We start from the raw sequence: 17,723 nt of genomic DNA, 5'->3' as shown, positions 1-17,723 counted from the left end.
TGCTGAGTGCACATTGCCACTCTCTGACTGATCCATATGTACTGTATTGTTCTAAATCTGCACCATGTGTAATGAACAGCTCCCTATGTGCACTATATGTACTGTACTGCTTAATACTTCTGCTAAATGCACCATAATGCTTTTTACCTGATCCACATGTATTCTATTGTTTTTTACCTGCACTGCATGTACTGACTGCATGATAACGCTTTCTGCCTGTTCCACAAGTTCTGTATTGTTCTCTATGTGTACTACATGTACTGAACTGCTTCCTACAATACTACAGGGTGGGCCATGTATATGGATACACCTAACTAAAATGGGAATGGTTGGTGATATCAACTTCCTGTTTGTGGCACATTAGTATATGGGAGTGGGAAAACTTTTCAAGATGGGTGGTGACCATGGCGGCCATTGTGAAGTTGGCCATTTTGGATCCAACTTTATTTTTACCAATGTGACACATCAAACTTATTGAGAATTTCACAAGAAAAACAATGGTGTGCTTGGTTTTAACGTAACTGTATGCTTTCATGAGTTATTTACAAGTTTCTCTTTGTTTACAGCCATTGACATGTCGAAGAGGTTAACACCTGAGGAGCGGATAGAAATTGTGTTGATGTCTGGTGAACGCAGTACCCTGGTCATTGCAGCAGATTTCAATGCAAGACATCCTACGCAAGAAAACTGTCACCATTCCCATGTTATTTAGGTGTATCCATATAGATGGCCCACCCAAAAAAGTTTGCCTTATAATTCAGCGAGCCTATCTGGGTCATCTTCGTTGAGATGCTGCAGCAGCTGGATTTCGTAAGGGCGCCATTTGTAAGTAGCTAATATCAGCCGAAGAGACGTTCGACTGATGACAGATCGGCGCGCTGAATTTTCAGAATGGGCAAAACAAAAGGTGGAACAGGATGCTCAGTTTACAGAGAACATTATGTTCAGTAATGAGGCAAAGTTTTTGGGGTGGGCCATTTATATGGATACACCTAAATCAAATGGGAATGGTGACAGTTTTCTTGCGTAGGGTGTCTTGCACTGCAATCTGCTGCAATGACCCGGGCACTAGACATCAACACAATTTCTATCTGCTCCTCACACGTTAACCTCTGCAACATGTCAATGGCTGTAAACAAAGAGAAACTTGTAAATAACTCATGAAAGAATAAAGTTATGTTAACCCCTTCACCCCAAAGCCTGTTTTCACCTAAGTGACAGGGCCAATTTTTACAATTCTGACCACTGTCACTTTATGAGGTCATAACTCTAAAACGCTTCAACGGATCCTGGTGATTCTGACACTGTTTTCTCGTGACATATTGTACTTTATGATAGTGGTAAAACTTCTTCGATATGACTTGCATTTATTTGTGAAAAAAACAGAAATTTGTCGAAAATTATGAAAATTTAGCAATTTTCAAATTTTTAGTTTTTATGCCCTTAAATTAGAGAGTTATATCACATAATATAGTTAATAAACAACATTTCCCACATGTCTGCTTTACATCAGCACAATTTTGGAAACATAATTTTTTTTTGTTAGGGAGTTATAAGGGTTAAAAGTTGACCAGCGATTTCTCATTTTTGCAACAAAATTTGCAAAACCATTTTTTTTACGGACCACCTCACACTTGAAGTGACTTTGAGGGGTCTATATGACAGAAAATACCCAAAAGTGACACCATTCTAAAAACTGCACCCCTCAAGGTACTCAAAACCACATTCAAAAATTTTATTAACCCTTCAGGTGCTTCACATTAATTTTTGGAATGTTTAAAAAAAAATGAACATTTAACTTTTTTTTCACAAAATTTTTACTTCAGATCCAATTTGTTTATCTTACCAAGGGTAACAGGAGAAATTGGACCACAAAAGTCGTTGTACAATTTGTCCTGAGTACGCCGATACCCCACATGTTGGGGTAAACCAATGTTTGGGCACATGGCAGAGCTCGGAAGGGAAGGAGCGCCATTTGACTTTACAATGCAAGATTTGCTGGAATTGAGATCGGAACCCATGTCGCGAATGGAGAGCCCCTGACGTGCCTAAACACAAGTGACACCATTTTGGAAAGTAGACCCCCTAAGGAACTTATCTAGATGTGTGGTGAGCACTTTGAATTTCCAAGTGCTTCACAGAAGTTTATAATGTAGAGCCGTAAAAAAAATTTCATATTAATTTTAACAAAAAATGATCTTTTCACCCCCAAATTTTTATTTTCCCAAGGGTAACAGGATAAATTGGACTCCAAAAGTTGTGAAATTTGTCCTGAGTACGCTGATACTTCATATATGGGGATAAACCACTCTTTGAGCGCATGGCAGAGCTCGGAAGGGAAGGAGCGCCGTTTGACTTTTCAATGCAAAATTGGCTGGAATTGAGATCGGAACCCATGTCGCGTTTGGAGAGCCCCTGACGTGCCTAAACAGTAGAAACCCCCCACAAGTGACCCCATTTTGGAAAGAAGACCCCTTAAGGAACTTATCTAGATGTGTGGTGAGCACTTTTAACCCCCAATTGTTTCACTAAAGTTTAGAATGTAGCGCCATGAAAATTAAAAAATCATTTTTTCTTTCCACAAAATGATGTTTTAGCCCGCAATTTTTTTTTACCAAGGGTAACAGGAGAAATTGGACCACAAAAGTTATTGTCCAATTTGTCCTGAGTACACTGATACCCCATACATGGGGGGAAACCACTGTTTGGGCGCACGGCAAAGCTCGGAAGGGAAGGAGCGCCGTTTGAAATGCAGACTTAGATGGATTGGTCTGCAGGCGTCATGTTGCATTTGCAGAGTCCCTGATGTACCTAAACAGTTGAATCCCCCCACAAGTGACCCCATATTGGAAACTAGACCCCCCAAGGAACTTATCTAGATGTGTTGTGAGAACTTTGAACCAACAAGTGTTTCACTACAGTTTATAACGCAGAGCCGTGAAAATAAAAATTTTTTTTTTTTCCACGAAAATGATATTTTAGCCCCCATACTTTTTTTTCCCCAAGGGTAACAGGAGAAATTGGACCACAAAAGTTGTTGTCCAATTTGTGCTGAGTACGCTGATACCCCATATTTGAGGGGGAACTACTGTTTGGGCGCACGGCAGAGCTCGGAAGGGAAGGAGCACTTTTACTACATTTTTCTACTTGTTCAAAGCAGAATTGGCTGGAATTGAGATCGGACGCCATGTCGCGTTTGGAGAGCCCCTGATGTACCTAAACAGTGGAAACCCCCCAATTCTAACTGAAACCCTAACCCCAACCCTAACCCCAGCCCTAACCCTAGCCCTAACTCCAACCCTAACCCTAGCCCTAACCCTAACCCCAATGTGAAAATGGAAATAAATAAATTTTTTAAAATTTTATTGTTTTTCCCTAACTAAGGGGGTGATGAAGGGGGGTTTGATTTACTTTTATAGCGCTTTTTTGGCGGATTTTTATGATTGGCAGCCGTCACACACTAAAAGATGCTTTTTATTGGAAAAAATAGTTTTTGCATCACCACATTTTGAGAGCTATAATTTATCCATATTTTGGCCCACAGAGTCATGTGAGATCTTGTTTTTTGCGGGACCAGTTGACGTTTTTATTGGTAACATTTTCGGGCACATGACATTTTTTGATCGCTTTTTATTCCGATTTTTGGGAGGCGGAATGAACAAAAACCAGCAATTCCTGAAATTCTTTTAGGGGGTACGTTTATAGCGATCCACGTGTGGTAAAATTGATAAAGCAGTTTTATTCTTCAGGTCAGTACGATTACAGCGATACCTCATTTAAATCTTTTTTTATGTTTTGGCGCTTTTACAGAATAAAAACTATTTTATATAAACAAATAATTGTTTTTGCATCGCTTTATTCTGAGAGCTATAACTTTTTTATTTTTCAGCTGATGATGCTGTATGGCAGCTTTTTTTTTGCGGGACAAGATGACGTTTTGAGCGGTACCATGGTTATTTATATCCGTCTTTTTGATCGCGTGTTATTCCACTTTTTATTTGGCGGTATGATAATAAAGCGTTGTTTTTTGCCTTGTTTTTTTTTTTTTGCGGTGTTCACTGAAGGGGTTAACTAGTGGGATAGTTTTATAGAGCGGGTCGTTACGGACGCGGCGATACCAAATATGTGTACTTTTATTGTTTTTTTTTTTATTTACATAAATAAATGGATTTACTGGGAAATATTTTTTTTTCCTTTATTTGGGGATTTTTTTTATTTTTTTTTATACATTCTATTTCTTTTTTTTTTACTTTCTACTATTGTCCCAGGGTGGGACATCACTGTATTAGATCAGATCGTTGATCTGACAGTGTGCATAGCAGGCAAGTGTAGCTGACTTTCCGGCGCCTGCTCTCAGCAGCTCTCAGCAGGCGCTGGCTAGCCAGGTGATTTCTTGACCCGGAAGGAGTCCCGCGGCCATCTTGGATCCGGGGACTCCTTCCGGATCACCGGAGCAATGCGATCTCATCGCGTTGCTCCGGTGGGAGAGCGCAGGGAGCCCCCGTCCCTGCGCGATTCCCCTCTATGCCGCTGTCACTACTAGCGCCGATCGTGGGCATTGCTGCGGGGTGTCAGCTGTCATATACAGCTGACACCCGCACCTGATCACCGTGGCGCTCAGCGCGAGACCGCGGTGATCGGTGCGCCGTACTAGTACTGCGGCTGGCACAAATGCAGTGCCGGCAGTGCAGTACTAGTACGGCGCATGTCGCGAAGGGGTTAAAACCAAGCACACCATTATTTTTCTTGTGAAAGTCTCAATAAGTTTGATTTGTCACATGACCCTCTTCCCATTGGAAAAAATAAAGTTGGATCCAAAAAGTCCAACTTCAAAATGGCCGCCATGTTCCCCACCCATCTTGAAGTTTTCCCCTTCCCATGTACTAATGTGCCACAAACAGGAAGTTGATATCACCAACCATTCCCATTTTATTTAGGTGTATCCACACCATATACATGGCCCACCCTGTACTTTTCAAATATAATGTACGGATATCCCATATATTACAGGAAATGCCGTTTACTGAGATATACAATGACAAGACCCTTCACAATTTCATTCAGATATTTCCAATTTATTTCAACCATCTAAAATCTCCATTTCCATTATAATATCAAATGTGTTATTCTTACGATGTAGTTAGTTTAAAAACTATGTAACTTTGGTCCGGGAGACCTGCATCAGCATTTCTTACCAAGTGGAGCGTCTCCTATGAGAACGAAAGCTGCAATATCCAATGTTCATTACGTTCTGTATTCTCACTAACATCAGCTCATCATGCACAGTTAAGCACCACCAGGAAACCGATATCCAGAGGTCAACACGTAAATGGACACACATTAACCATGCAACACTTTGGCGCTCAAGCCTTTGACTGCAGCATAGCAGACGACAGGACCAGTGTAATACGAGGGCATATATCGCACCTCAAACTACATCTCTATGTGCAGACACCCCAAGTTCAAGTGTGGCCGGGGCCCGAGGGATTTGTTCTCATGTTCTCAATTTAATTTATTGTTTATAATTTATGTAAGATTTTAGGAGAGAATACAATGATATACTTTATTATGGTAAATGATTATGAAAGGAAATATGCACATTTTTATAATAAAATTATTGTCAATTTCCTTTAATCCATCATTAATATATCTAGGAACCCGCAGAAATGCAGACAAAAAAAATAAATAAAAAAATAACATAAAATATTTAAATCAGATGAACTTCTTAATTACGAAATAAAACAACATAAAATAAAAAATAACATAAAATAGCATAAAATATTTCTAATCTGAGGAATTTCCTGGTTGGTTAATTTTAAGTCTCTGATTTTGTGAAATTCTATAATTATATTGCGTTACAAACTAATGCAGATTTATCTGACTTTTTAGATTATTGGATGCAGAAGTAAAGGGGTTTTGTTGAAATTTAACTTGAAATAGCATAACATGGAGAGCCACATGAAACATCTTTTTTGGAAGGATGTAATAAAGTAAGTCCCAACAATATCTGTGTGGCCTGAGAAGAGGGGGCTCAAACTAAACTAAACTAGTTGAATAGACCAAATAAGGTTAGAATATTGAAGAACTAACAAGAACCTTATATCCAAGAGGATAATAATGAATAAAAATATTTTATTAATTAACGTTTAAAACCTTTACCACACAGCAAAAAACCACACAACCGTGCACACTACAACCGTCCCTGAGAAGAGGGGGCCCAAGAATAGGTTTGCATCTCTGTCTTCTTAATTTGTAACCCTCCACAAACCCTAAAATGCCCGCAAACAAGTGATGCACAGTCAGTCTAGGACTCTAGGGCATCATTCATATGTCATTTTTTTCTCAGATGCAAAAAAAAGGACAAGTGTTCTAGATCTGATTTTCAGCTGGTTTTGGTCCCTGTGCCTGTTTTTACCGTCCATGTGTCATTTCATCTGGTTTTCTCGTATGAGGACAAAAGTAATGGAAGATTCCCAAGTTTCTGGTATATTCTTCACATGCGTGTGTTGAATGTGTTTTTACCCATAGAACATGTAACCATTATAGCCTATTATAATATTCACATGTCTGCATTTTTTAAGCCATTAATCAAAATCACTCTACAGTTAGAGTCACACGACCATTTTTCTTTCATCCAAGACAATCGGTCAGATTATGCTACTCACACTGTGATCATAGTTTGATCAATCAGAGTTTGATAAGAGTCTGATCATATTATCTGATGAGGAGAAAAAAAAAATTCTCCATCTTCTCCAATTTGTAAGTTCACAAAAATCGGACTTCATTCGGATATCATCCTAGCCCGGAGTCCGATATTTTCCATGTCCCATAAACATGAGTGGCCAAGTGCTACCCGATAATCAGATGCAACTCGAGGAAGAACTCAGATAGCACTCTTCCGATTTTTTACGGTTGTGTGCACAAGCCTTTAGGGCTCATTCAGACATCTGATTTTCCCATACTAGTTGAATCTGTGATTTTCATGGATAGCGCTCGTCCCTGTGATACTCTATGGGGCCATTCACATGTCTATAGTTTTTCACAGACTGAACAATCTGTCAAAAATCGTGGAGATATGTCAGATTTTGATCCAACGATTGGATTAAAATTGGCAATGCAAGTGAATGGGTCCATGAAAAAATTGAACCACATCTGGATGCCATTCGAGTGCAGTTAGATTTTCACAGACTGGTGGAGAGAGTGTTGAAACATTTGTTTTTCACCACTTATGAGAAAAACTGATGACACTCGTCCCATTTTTCTCATACGTGATAAAATCAGCCCTAGGAGTAGGGTTGAGCGACTTTCATTTTTTTAAGATCGAGTAGGGTTTTGGGAAACCCGATTTTGTCCAGAGTCGAGTCGAGTGCAGTCGGCCGATTATCGCTAAAAGTCGGGGATCGACCGAAACACGAAACCCAATGCAAGTCAATGGGGAAGCATAGTCGGCAGTGAGTGGAGGCCAGGAAAACACCTACAGTGCCCATTTTAATGCCAAAAACATCCATTCTTGTTTCTGAAGCTTGCCAATCTTAATTAACTGTATAATAATAGTTGGGCATAGGGAATTGGGGGAAAGTTGTGGGGGGAGTAGGGCTGGCTCAAGTTTTTCGTGGGCCCAGGAAATGCGGACTACGTCACGGCGGTGTTGCAGGGAAAGGTAAGTATTTAAAAGTTGCAAGTGCTGTGATCCTGAGCAAGCAGGGGGGGGCCCACTCGTTCGCATTGCCACTGGCACAGGGCCCCTCAAAGTACGGCGGTGTGTTTGCATGGCGGGGGCGCCTCCCACCAGCAGCGACACTTTTGCGTACTCTGAGGGGCCCTGTGCCAGTGACGTCGCCAACGAGTATGCCCCCCCACCTGATGAAGGAACCTGCACTTTCATCTGCACCTTCCTCTTTGTCCCTGTGTAAGGTGGTATAACATGCGGGAAGGGGAACCTTACTTTCAGCAGGGACAGATTCTGGCTGTGTAGAGTACAAGGGGAATGTAGTGGTCTAGGTCAATGTACCAGCAGACTCATTTAGCAGTGGCTGGGCAATGGGCAGGATGAGGAGGAAACAGATATAGGGCCAAAGAATAAAGTAGGCTACATGCAGTTCAAAATTGGTAACAGGACTAAACAGGCGGCATTGCTTTGTTCAGTGGAGTAGCAAACCCAAGAGCAGCAGACACTGTTTCAAGGGCCTAACCACACTAGTAGGCCAAATGCAGTTTAATATCTGATAGTATAGGGCGAAAGCCAGAATGTGGAAGCTCAGCTTTGTTCAGTTGAGGACAACACCAGGGAGGGGCAGACACCTTTAGTAGGCCGGAAAAGCCTATTGCATTTTTTAAAATGGTAATTTGGAGCAGAAGGTTGAAGCTCAGCTTTATTTAGTTGAGGGCAACACCAGGGAGGGGCACACAGACAGACACCTTTAGTAGGCCGGAAAAGCCTATTGCATTTTTTAAAATGGTAATTTGGAGCAGAAGGTTGAAGCTCAGCTTTATTTAGTTGAGGGCAACACCAGGGAGGGGCAGAAGCCGTTAGTAGGCCCTAACCACCATTTTTTTTTTTTAAAACCACTTAATGAGAGCCGGAAGGTTGAAGCTCAGCTTTATTTAGTTGAGGACAACACCAGGCAGGGGCACACAGACAGACACCTTTAGTAGGCCGGAAAAGCCTATTGCATTTTTTAAAATGGTAATTTGGAGCAGAAGGTTGAAGCTCAGCTTTATTTAGTTGAGGGCAACACCAGGCAGGGGCAGAAGCCGTTAGTAGGCCCTAACCACCATTTTTTTTTTTTAAAACCACTTAATGAGAGCCGGAAGGTTGAAGCTCAGCTTTATTTAGTTGAGGACAACACCAGGCAGGGGCACACAGACAGACACCTTTAGTAGGCCGGAAAAGCCTATTGCATTTTTTAAAATGGTAATTTGGAGCAGAAGGTTGAAGCTCAGCTTTATTTAGTTGAGGGCAACACCAGGGAGGGGCACACAGACAGACACCTTTAGTAGGCCGGAAAAGCCTATTGCATTTTTTAAAATGGTAATTTGGAGCAGAAGGTTGAAGCTCAGCTTTATTTAGTTGAGGACAACACCAGGCAGGGGCACACAGACAGACACCTTTAGTAGGCCGGAAAAGCCTATTGCATTTTTTAAAATGGTAATTTGGAGCAGAAGGTTGAAGCTCAGCTTTATTTAGTTGAGGGCAACACCAGGGAGGGGCACACAGACAGACACCTTTAGTAGGCCGGAAAAGCCTATTGCATTTTTTAAAATGGTAATTTGGAGCAGAAGGTTGAAGCTCAGCTTTATTTAGTTGAGGGCAACACCAGGGAGGGGCACACAGACAGACACCTTTAGTAGGCCGGAAAAGCCTATTGCATTTTTTAAAATGGTAATTTGGAGCAGAAGGTTGAAGCTCAGCTTTATTTAGTTGAGGGCAACACCAGGGAGGGGCAGAAGCCGTTAGTAGGCCCTAACCACCATTTTTTTTTTTTAAAACCACTTAATGAGAGCCGGAAGGTTGAAGCTCAGCTTTATTTAGTTGAGGACAACACCAGGCAGGGGCACACAGACAGACACCTTTAGTAGGCCGGAAAAGCCTATTGCATTTTTTAAAATGGTAATTTGGAGCAGAAGGTTGAAGCTCAGCTTTATTTAGTTGAGGGCAACACCAGGCAGGGGCAGAAGCCGTTAGTAGGCCCTAACCACCATTTTTTTTTTTTTTAAAACCACTTAATGAGAGCCGGAAGGTTGAAGCTCAGCTTTATTTAGTTGAGGACAACACCAGGCAGGGGCACACAGACAGACACCTTTAGTAGGCCGGAAAAGCCTATTGCATTTTTTAAAATGGTAATTTGGAGCAGAAGGTTGAAGCTCAGCTTTATTTAGTTGAGGGCAACACCAGGGAGGGGCACACAGACAGACACCTTTAGTAGGCCGGAAAAGCCTATTGCATTTTTTAAAATGGTAATTTGGAGCAGAAGGTTGAAGCTCAGCTTTATTTAGTTGAGGGCAACACCAGGGAGGGGCAGAAGCCGTTAGTAGGCCCTAACCACCATTTTTTTTTTTTAAAACCACTTAATGAGAGCCGGAAGGTTGAAGCTCAGCTTTATTTAGTTGAGGACAACACCAGGCAGGGGCACACAGACAGACACCTTTAGTAGGCCGGAAAAGCCTATTGCATTTTTTAAAATGGTAATTTGGAGCAGAAGGTTGAAGCTCAGCTTTATTTAGTTGAGGGCAACACCAGGCAGGGGCAGAAGCCGTTAGTAGGCCCTAACCACCATTATTTTTTTTAAAACCACTTAATGAGAGCCGGAAGGTTGAAGCTCAGCTTTATTTAGTTGAGGACAACACCAGGCAGGGGCACACAGACAGACACATTTAGTAGGCCGGAAAAGCCTATTGCATTTTTCAAAATGGTAATTTGGAGCAGAAGGTTGAAGCTCAGCTTTATTTAGTTGAGGGCAACACCAGGCAGGGGCACACAGACAGACACCTTTAGTAGGCCGGAAAAGCCTATTGCATTTTTTAAAATGGTAATTTGGAGCAGAAGGTTGAAGCTCAGCTTTATTTAGTTGAGGACAACACCAGGCAGGGGCACACAGACAGACACCTTTAGTAGGCCGGAAAAGCCTATTGCATTTTTTAAAATGGTAATTTGGAGCAGAAGGTTGAAGCTCAGCTTTATTTAGTTGAGGGCAACACCAGGCAGGGGCACACAGACAGACACCTTTAGTAGGCCGGAAAAGCCTATTGCATTTTTTAAAATGGTAATTTGGAGCAGAAGGTTGAAGCTCAGCTTTATTTAGTTGAGGGCAACACCAGGCAGGGGCACACAGACAGACACCTTTAGTAGGCCGGAAAAGCCTATTGCATTTTTCAAAATGGTAATTTGGAGCAGAAGGTTGAAGCTCAGCTTTATTTAGTTGAGGACAACACCAGGCAGGGGCACACAGACAGACACCTTTAGTAGGCCGGAAAAGCCTATTGCATTTTTTAAAATGGTAATTTGGAGCAGAAGGTTGAAGCTCAGCTTTATTTAGTTGAGGACAACACCAGGCAGGGGCACACAGACAGACACCTTTAGTAGGCCGGAAAAGCCTATTGCATTTTTTAAAATGGTAATTTGGAGCAGAAGGTTGAAGCTCAGCTTTATTTAGTTGAGGACAACACCAGGCAGGGGCACACAGACAGACACCTTTAGTAGGCCGGAAAAGCCTATTGCATTTTTTAAAATGGTAATTTGGAGCAGAAGGTTGAAGCTCAGCTTTATTTAGTTGAGGACAACACCAGGCAGGGGCACACAGACAGACACCTTTAGTAGGCCGGAAAAGCCTATTGCATTTTTTAAAATGGTAATTTGGAGCAGAAGGTTGAAGCTCAGCTTTATTTAGTTGAGGGCAACACCAGGCAGGGGCAGAAGCCGTTAGTAGGCCCTAACCACCATTTTTTTTTTTTAAAACCACTTAATGAGAGCCGGAAGGTTGAAGCTCAGCTTTATTTAGTTGAGGACAACACCAGGCAGGGGCACACAGACAGACACCTTTAGTAGGCCGGAAAAGCCTATTGCATTTTTTAAAATGGTAATTTGGAGCAGAAGGTTGAAGCTCAGCTTTATTTAGTTGAGGGCAACACCAGGGAGGGGCACACAGACAGACACCTTTAGTAGGCCGGAAAAGCCTATTGCATTTTTTAAAATGGTAATTTGGAGCAGAAGGTTGAAGCTCAGCTTTATTTAGTTGAGGACAACACCAGGCAGGGGCACACAGACAGACACCTTTAGTAGGCCGGAAAAGCCTATTGCATTTTTTAAAATGGTAATTTGGAGCAGAAGGTTGAAGCTCAGCTTTATTTAGTTGAGGGCAACACCAGGGAGGGGCACACAGACAGACACCTTTAGTAGGCCGGAAAAGCCTATTGCATTTTTTAAAATGGTAATTTGGAGCAGAAGGTTGAAGCTCAGCTTTATTTAGTTGAGGGCAACACCAGGGAGGGGCACACAGACAGACACCTTTAGTAGGCCGGAAAAGCCTATTGCATTTTTTAAAATGGTAATTTGGAGCAGAAGGTTGAAGCTCAGCTTTATTTAGTTGAGGGCAACACCAGGCAGGGGCACACAGACAGACACCTTTAGTAGGCCGGAAAAGCCTATTGCATTTTTTAAAATGGTAATTTGGAGCAGAAGGTTGAAGCTCAGCTTTATTTAGTTGAGGGCAACACCAGGCAGGGGCACACAGACAGACACCTTTAGTAGGCCGGAAAAGCCTATTGCATTTTTCAAAATGGTAATTTGGAGCAGAAGGTTGAAGCTCAGCTTTATTTAGTTGAGGACAACACCAGGCAGGGGCACACAGACAGACACCTTTAGTAGGCCGGAAAAGCCTATTGCATTTTTTAAAATGGTAATTTGGAGCAGAAGGTTGAAGCTCAGCTTTATTTAGTTGAGGACAACACCAGGCAGGGGCACACAGACAGACACCTTTAGTAGGCCGGAAAAGCCTATTGCATTTTTTAAAATGGTAATTTGGAGCAGAAGGTTGAAGCTCAGCTTTATTTAGTTGAGGACAACACCAGGCAGGGGCACACAGACAGACACCTTTAGTAGGCCGGAAAAGCCTATTGCATTTTTTAAAATGGTAATTTGGAGCAGAAGGTTGAAGCTCAGCTTTATTTAGTTGAGGACAACACCAGGCAGGGGCACACAGACAGACACCTTTAGTAGGCCGGAAAAGCCTATTGCATTTTTTAAAATGGTAATTTGGAGCAGAAGGTTGAAGCTCAGCTTTATTTAGTTGAGGGCAACACCAGGCAGGGGCAGAAGCCGTTAGTAGGCCCTAACCACCATTTTTTTTTTTTAAAACCACTTAATGAGAGCCGGAAGGTTGAAGCTCAGCTTTATTTAGTTGAGGACAACACCAGGCAGGGGCACACAGACAGACACCTTTAGTAGGCCGGAAAAGCCTATTGCATTTTTTTAAATGGTAATTTGGAGCAGAAGGTTGAAGCTCAGCTTTATTTAGTTGAGGGCAACACCAGGGAGGGGCACACAGACAGACACCTTTAGTAGGCCGGAAAAGCCTATTGCATTTTTTAAAATGGTAATTTGGAGCAGAAGGTTGAAGCTCAGCTTTATTTAGTTGAGGACAACACCAGGCAGGGGCACACAGACAGACACCTTTAGTAGGCCGGAAAAGCCTATTGCATTTTTTAAAATGGTAATTTGGAGCAGAAGGTTGAAGCTCAGCTTTATTTAGTTGAGGGCAACACCAGGGAGGGGCACACAGACAGACACCTTTAGTAGGCCGGAAAAGCCTATTGCATTTTTTAAAATGGTAATTTGGAGCAGAAGGTTGAAGCTCAGCTTTATTTAGTTGAGGGCAACACCAGGGAGGGGCACACAGACAGACACCTTTAGTAGGCCGGAAAAGCCTATTGCAATTTTTAAAATGGTAATTTGGAGCAGAAGGTTGAAGCTCAGCTTTATTTAGTTGAGGGCAACACCAGGCAGGGGCAGAAGCCGTTAGTAGGCCCTAACCACCATTTTTTTTTTTTAAAACCACTTAATGAGAGCCGGAAGGTTGAAGCTCAGCTTTATTTAGTTGAGGACAACACCAGGCAGGGGCACACAGACAGACACCTTTAGTAGGCCGGAAAAGCCTATTGCATTTTTTAAAATGGTAATTTGGAGCAGAAGGTTGAAGCTCAGCTTTATTTAGTTGAGGGCAACACCAGGGAGGGGCACACAGACAGACACCTTTAGTAGGCCGGAAAAGCCTATTGCATTTTTTAAAATGGTAATTTGGAGCAGAAGGTTGAAGCTCAGCTTTATTTAGTTGAGGGCAACACCAGGGAGGGGCAGAAGCCGTTAGTAGGCCCTAACCACCATTTTTTTTTTTTAAAACCACTTAATGAGAGCCGGAAGGTTGAAGCTCAGCTTTATTTAGTTGAGGACAACACCAGGCAGGGGCACACAGACAGACACCTTTAGTAGGCCGGAAAAGCCTATTGCATTTTTTAAAATGGTAATTTGGAGCAGAAGGTTGAAGCTCAGCTTTATTTAGTTGAGGACAACACCAGGCAGGGGCACACAGACAGACACCTTTAGTAGGCCGGAAAAGCCTATTGCATTTTTTAAAATGGTAATTTGGAGCAGAAGGTTGAAGCTCAGCTTTATTTAGTTGAGGACAACACCAGGCAGGGGCACACAGACAGACACCTTTAGTAGGCCGGAAAAGCCTATTGCATTTTTTAAAATGGTAATTTGGAGCAGAAGGTTGAAGCTCAGCTTTATTTAGTTGAGGACAACACCAGGCAGGGGCACACAGACAGACACCTTTAGTAGGCCGGAAAAGCCTATTGCATTTTTTAAAATGGTAATTTGGAGCAGAAGGTTGAAGCTCAGCTTTATTTAGTTGAGGGCAACACCAGGCAGGGGCACACAGACAGACACCTTTAGTAGGCCGGAAAAGCCTATTGCATTTTTCAAAATGGTAATTTGGAGCAGAAGGTTGAAGCTCAGCTTTATTTAGTTGAGGACAACACCAGGCAGGGGCACACAGACAGACACCTTTAGTAGGCCGGAAAAGCCTATTGCATTTTTTAAAATGGTAATTTGGAGCAGAAGGTTGAAGCTCAGCTTTATTTAGTTGAGGGCAACACCAGGGAGGGGCAGAAGCCGTTAGTAGGCCCTAACCAAAGTTGAAGGCCAAATGCAGTTTAATTTCTGATACTATAGGCCGAAAGCCAGAAGGTGGAAGCTCCGATTTAGACAGTGGAGGACAATTTGAATTAGGGACTGCAGACAGACTTAGTAGGCTGTCCCCTGTGGACCATGCATCCACCACATTAACCCATTGCGCCGTAATGGACACGTAATCTTCCGTGGCCATGCCTACAGGTCCATGCGTCTGTTGTCAGGTGCACTTTTGTACTCACAGATTGCCAGAGTGCATGGACAATGCGGTCTTCTACATGCTGGTGGAGGGTTGGGATGGCTTTTCTCGCAAAAGAAGTGTCGACTGGTTAGCTTGTAGCGTGGTACAGCGTAGTCCATCATGGCCTTATTAATAGTAAATAAAATATATAACTAGGCTCTATGAACTTTTAAATAGGTTCCAGGGGTACACGGGCAGCATTGGTGTGGTCAGTGGAGGAGTATTGCAAGTAGGGGCCGCAGACAGGCTATCAAAGGCCTAAAATAACAAACAGTAGGCAGTCATGGCAGTTTTACATCGGTTACATGGATACACAGGCAGGCACTCCAGGCAGCATTGTGGTCAGTGGAGGAGTATTGCAAGTAGGGGCCGCAGACAGGCTATCAAAGGCCTAAAATAACAAACAGTAGGCAGTCATGGCAGTTTTACATCGGTTACATGGATACACAGGCAGGCACTCCAGGCAGCATTGTGGTCAGTGGAGGAGTATTGCAAGTAGGGGCCGCAGACAGGCTATCAAAGGCCTAAAATAACAAACAGTAGGCAGTCATGGCAGTTTTACATCGGTTACATGGATACACAGGCAGGCACTCCAGGCAGCATTGTGGTCAGTGGAGGAGTATTGCAAGTAGGGGCCGCAGACAGGCTATCAAAGGCCTAAAATAACAAACAGTAGGCAGTCATGGCAGTTTTACATCGGTTACATGGATACACAGGCAGGCACTCCAGGCAGCATTGTGGTCAGTGGAGGAGTATTGCAAGTAGGGGCCGCAGACAGGCTATCAAAGGCCTAAAATAACAAACAGTAGGCAGTCATGGCAGTTTTACATCGGTTACATGGATACACAGGCAGGCACTCCAGGCAGCATTGTGGCCAGTGGAGGAGTATTGCAAGTAGGGGCCGCAGACAGGCTATCAAAGGCCTAAAATAACAAACAGTAGGCAGTCATGGCAGTTTTACATCGGTTACATGGATACACAGGCAGGCACTCCAGGCAGCATTGTGGTCAGTGGAGGAGTATTGCAAGTAGGGGCCGCAGACAGGCTATCAAAGGCCTAAAATAACAAACAGTAGGCAGTCATGGCAGTTTTACATCGGTTACATGGATACACAGGCAGGCACTCCAGGCAGCATTGTGGTCAGTGGAGGAGTATTGCAAGTAGGGGCCGCAGACAGGCTATCAAAGGCCTAAAATAACAAACAGTAGGCAGTCATGGCAGTTTTACATCGGTTACATGGATACACAGGCAGGCACTCCAGGCAGCATTGTGGTCAGTGGAGGAGTATTGCAAGTAGGGGCCGCAGACAGGCTATCAAAGGCCTAAAATAACAAACAGTAGGCAGTCATGGCAGTTTTACATCGGTTACATGGATACACAGGCAGGCACTCCAGGCAGCATTGTGGTCAGTGGAGGAGTATTGCAAGTAGGGGCCGCAGACAGGCTATCAAAGGCCTAAAATAACAAACAATAGGCTCATTGCAGTTTTACAGCGGTTACATGGATACACAGGCAGCTTGGTGGTGAGTGGAGGAGTATTTAAAGTAAGGACCGCAGACAGGCTATCAAAGGCCTAACATAACAAACAATAGGCTCATGGCAGTTTTACAGCGGTTACATGGATAGACGGGCAGGCAGCTTGGTGGTGAGTGGAGGAGTATTTAAAGTAGGGACCGCAGACAGGCTATCAAAGGCCTAACATAACAAACAATAGGCTCATGGCAGTTTTACAGCGGTTACATGGATACACGGGCAGGCAGCTTGGTGGTCAGTGGAGGAGTATTTAAAGTAGGGACCGCAGACAGGCTTCAAAGGCCTAACATAAGAAAATGGGCTGGCTGTAGGCACTTTATAATTGGTTCCAGGGGTACACGGGCAGCAGTGGTCTGGCCAGTGGAGGACTAGTGGAAGGAGGGACCGCAGACAGGCTTCAAAGGCCTAACATAAAAAAATGGGCTGGCTGTAGGCACTTTATAATTGGTTCCAGGGGTACACGGGCAGCAGTGGTCTGGTCAGTGGAGGACTAGTGGAAGGAGGGACCGCAGACAGGCTTCAAAGGCCTAAAATAACAAACAATAGGCTCATGGCAGTTTTACAGCGGTTACATGGATACACGGGCAGCTTGGTGGTGAGTGGAGGAGTAGTGCAAGGAGTGTCTGTCCCAGTACTCCCAAAATATAAATAGATGTTAATGTCTCGCAAAACAACCAAAACAAAAAAAAAGGTGGCATACTTAGGTACAGGGGTGGGCTCATCTGCTGAGTTTCTGACATAGTAATTTGGCAGTAACTATTTAATGGTGCCAATATAGGACACAGACACAGACTACTTTAAGTTGCATCATAGATGTCTACAAATTTGTATTGTCAGTGCCAGACATTGAATGATGTCAGCGAATAGACTAAAGATTGGTGGAGCTGTGCGACATAATTTTGCACGTGGTAGAGCACATTTTGAGCTGGGGTAGGGGGGAACTCTCTTGAGGCCGGCGGGACCGCCCCAGGGCCCCTCATGTTACAACGGTGTGTCTGACGTTGGGTGCGCACCACCACCGCCAGAGACACTACATTGTACTATGAGGGACCCAGTAGCAATGCCGTCAACCAAAAGCGAGCACACCCACCTCTTCAGACAAACAGCAGTCTCACGGGTGCTTGCGCCAAGTCGCGATACCACGGCCCCGTGTGGGGAGTTTTGCCATTTAGGGAGGTGTAAACATGTCATATGCTGTACAATCAGCTGCAGCAAATTAGACATTAGAAAAGTAATTCACAGGCAAGAGCTTTTCATAGGAAA

At 43.4% G+C, this 17,723-nt stretch overlaps 1 protein-coding gene across 1 annotated transcript in view; it reads right to left on the bottom strand.

Moving 5' to 3' along the window:
* Positions 1 to 17,723, bottom strand: part of KCNB2 (potassium voltage-gated channel subfamily B member 2) — a 372,379-nt gene that overhangs the window by 336,313 nt on the left and 18,343 nt on the right. The window lies entirely within an intron of this gene.

The sequence above is a fragment of the Ranitomeya variabilis genome, chromosome 6 (assembly GCF_051348905.1).
Source record: "Ranitomeya variabilis isolate aRanVar5 chromosome 6, aRanVar5.hap1, whole genome shotgun sequence".
Classification (NCBI taxonomy): domain Eukaryota; kingdom Metazoa; phylum Chordata; class Amphibia; order Anura; family Dendrobatidae; genus Ranitomeya; species Ranitomeya variabilis.
This window is presented reverse-complemented; position numbering and strand designations above follow the sequence as displayed.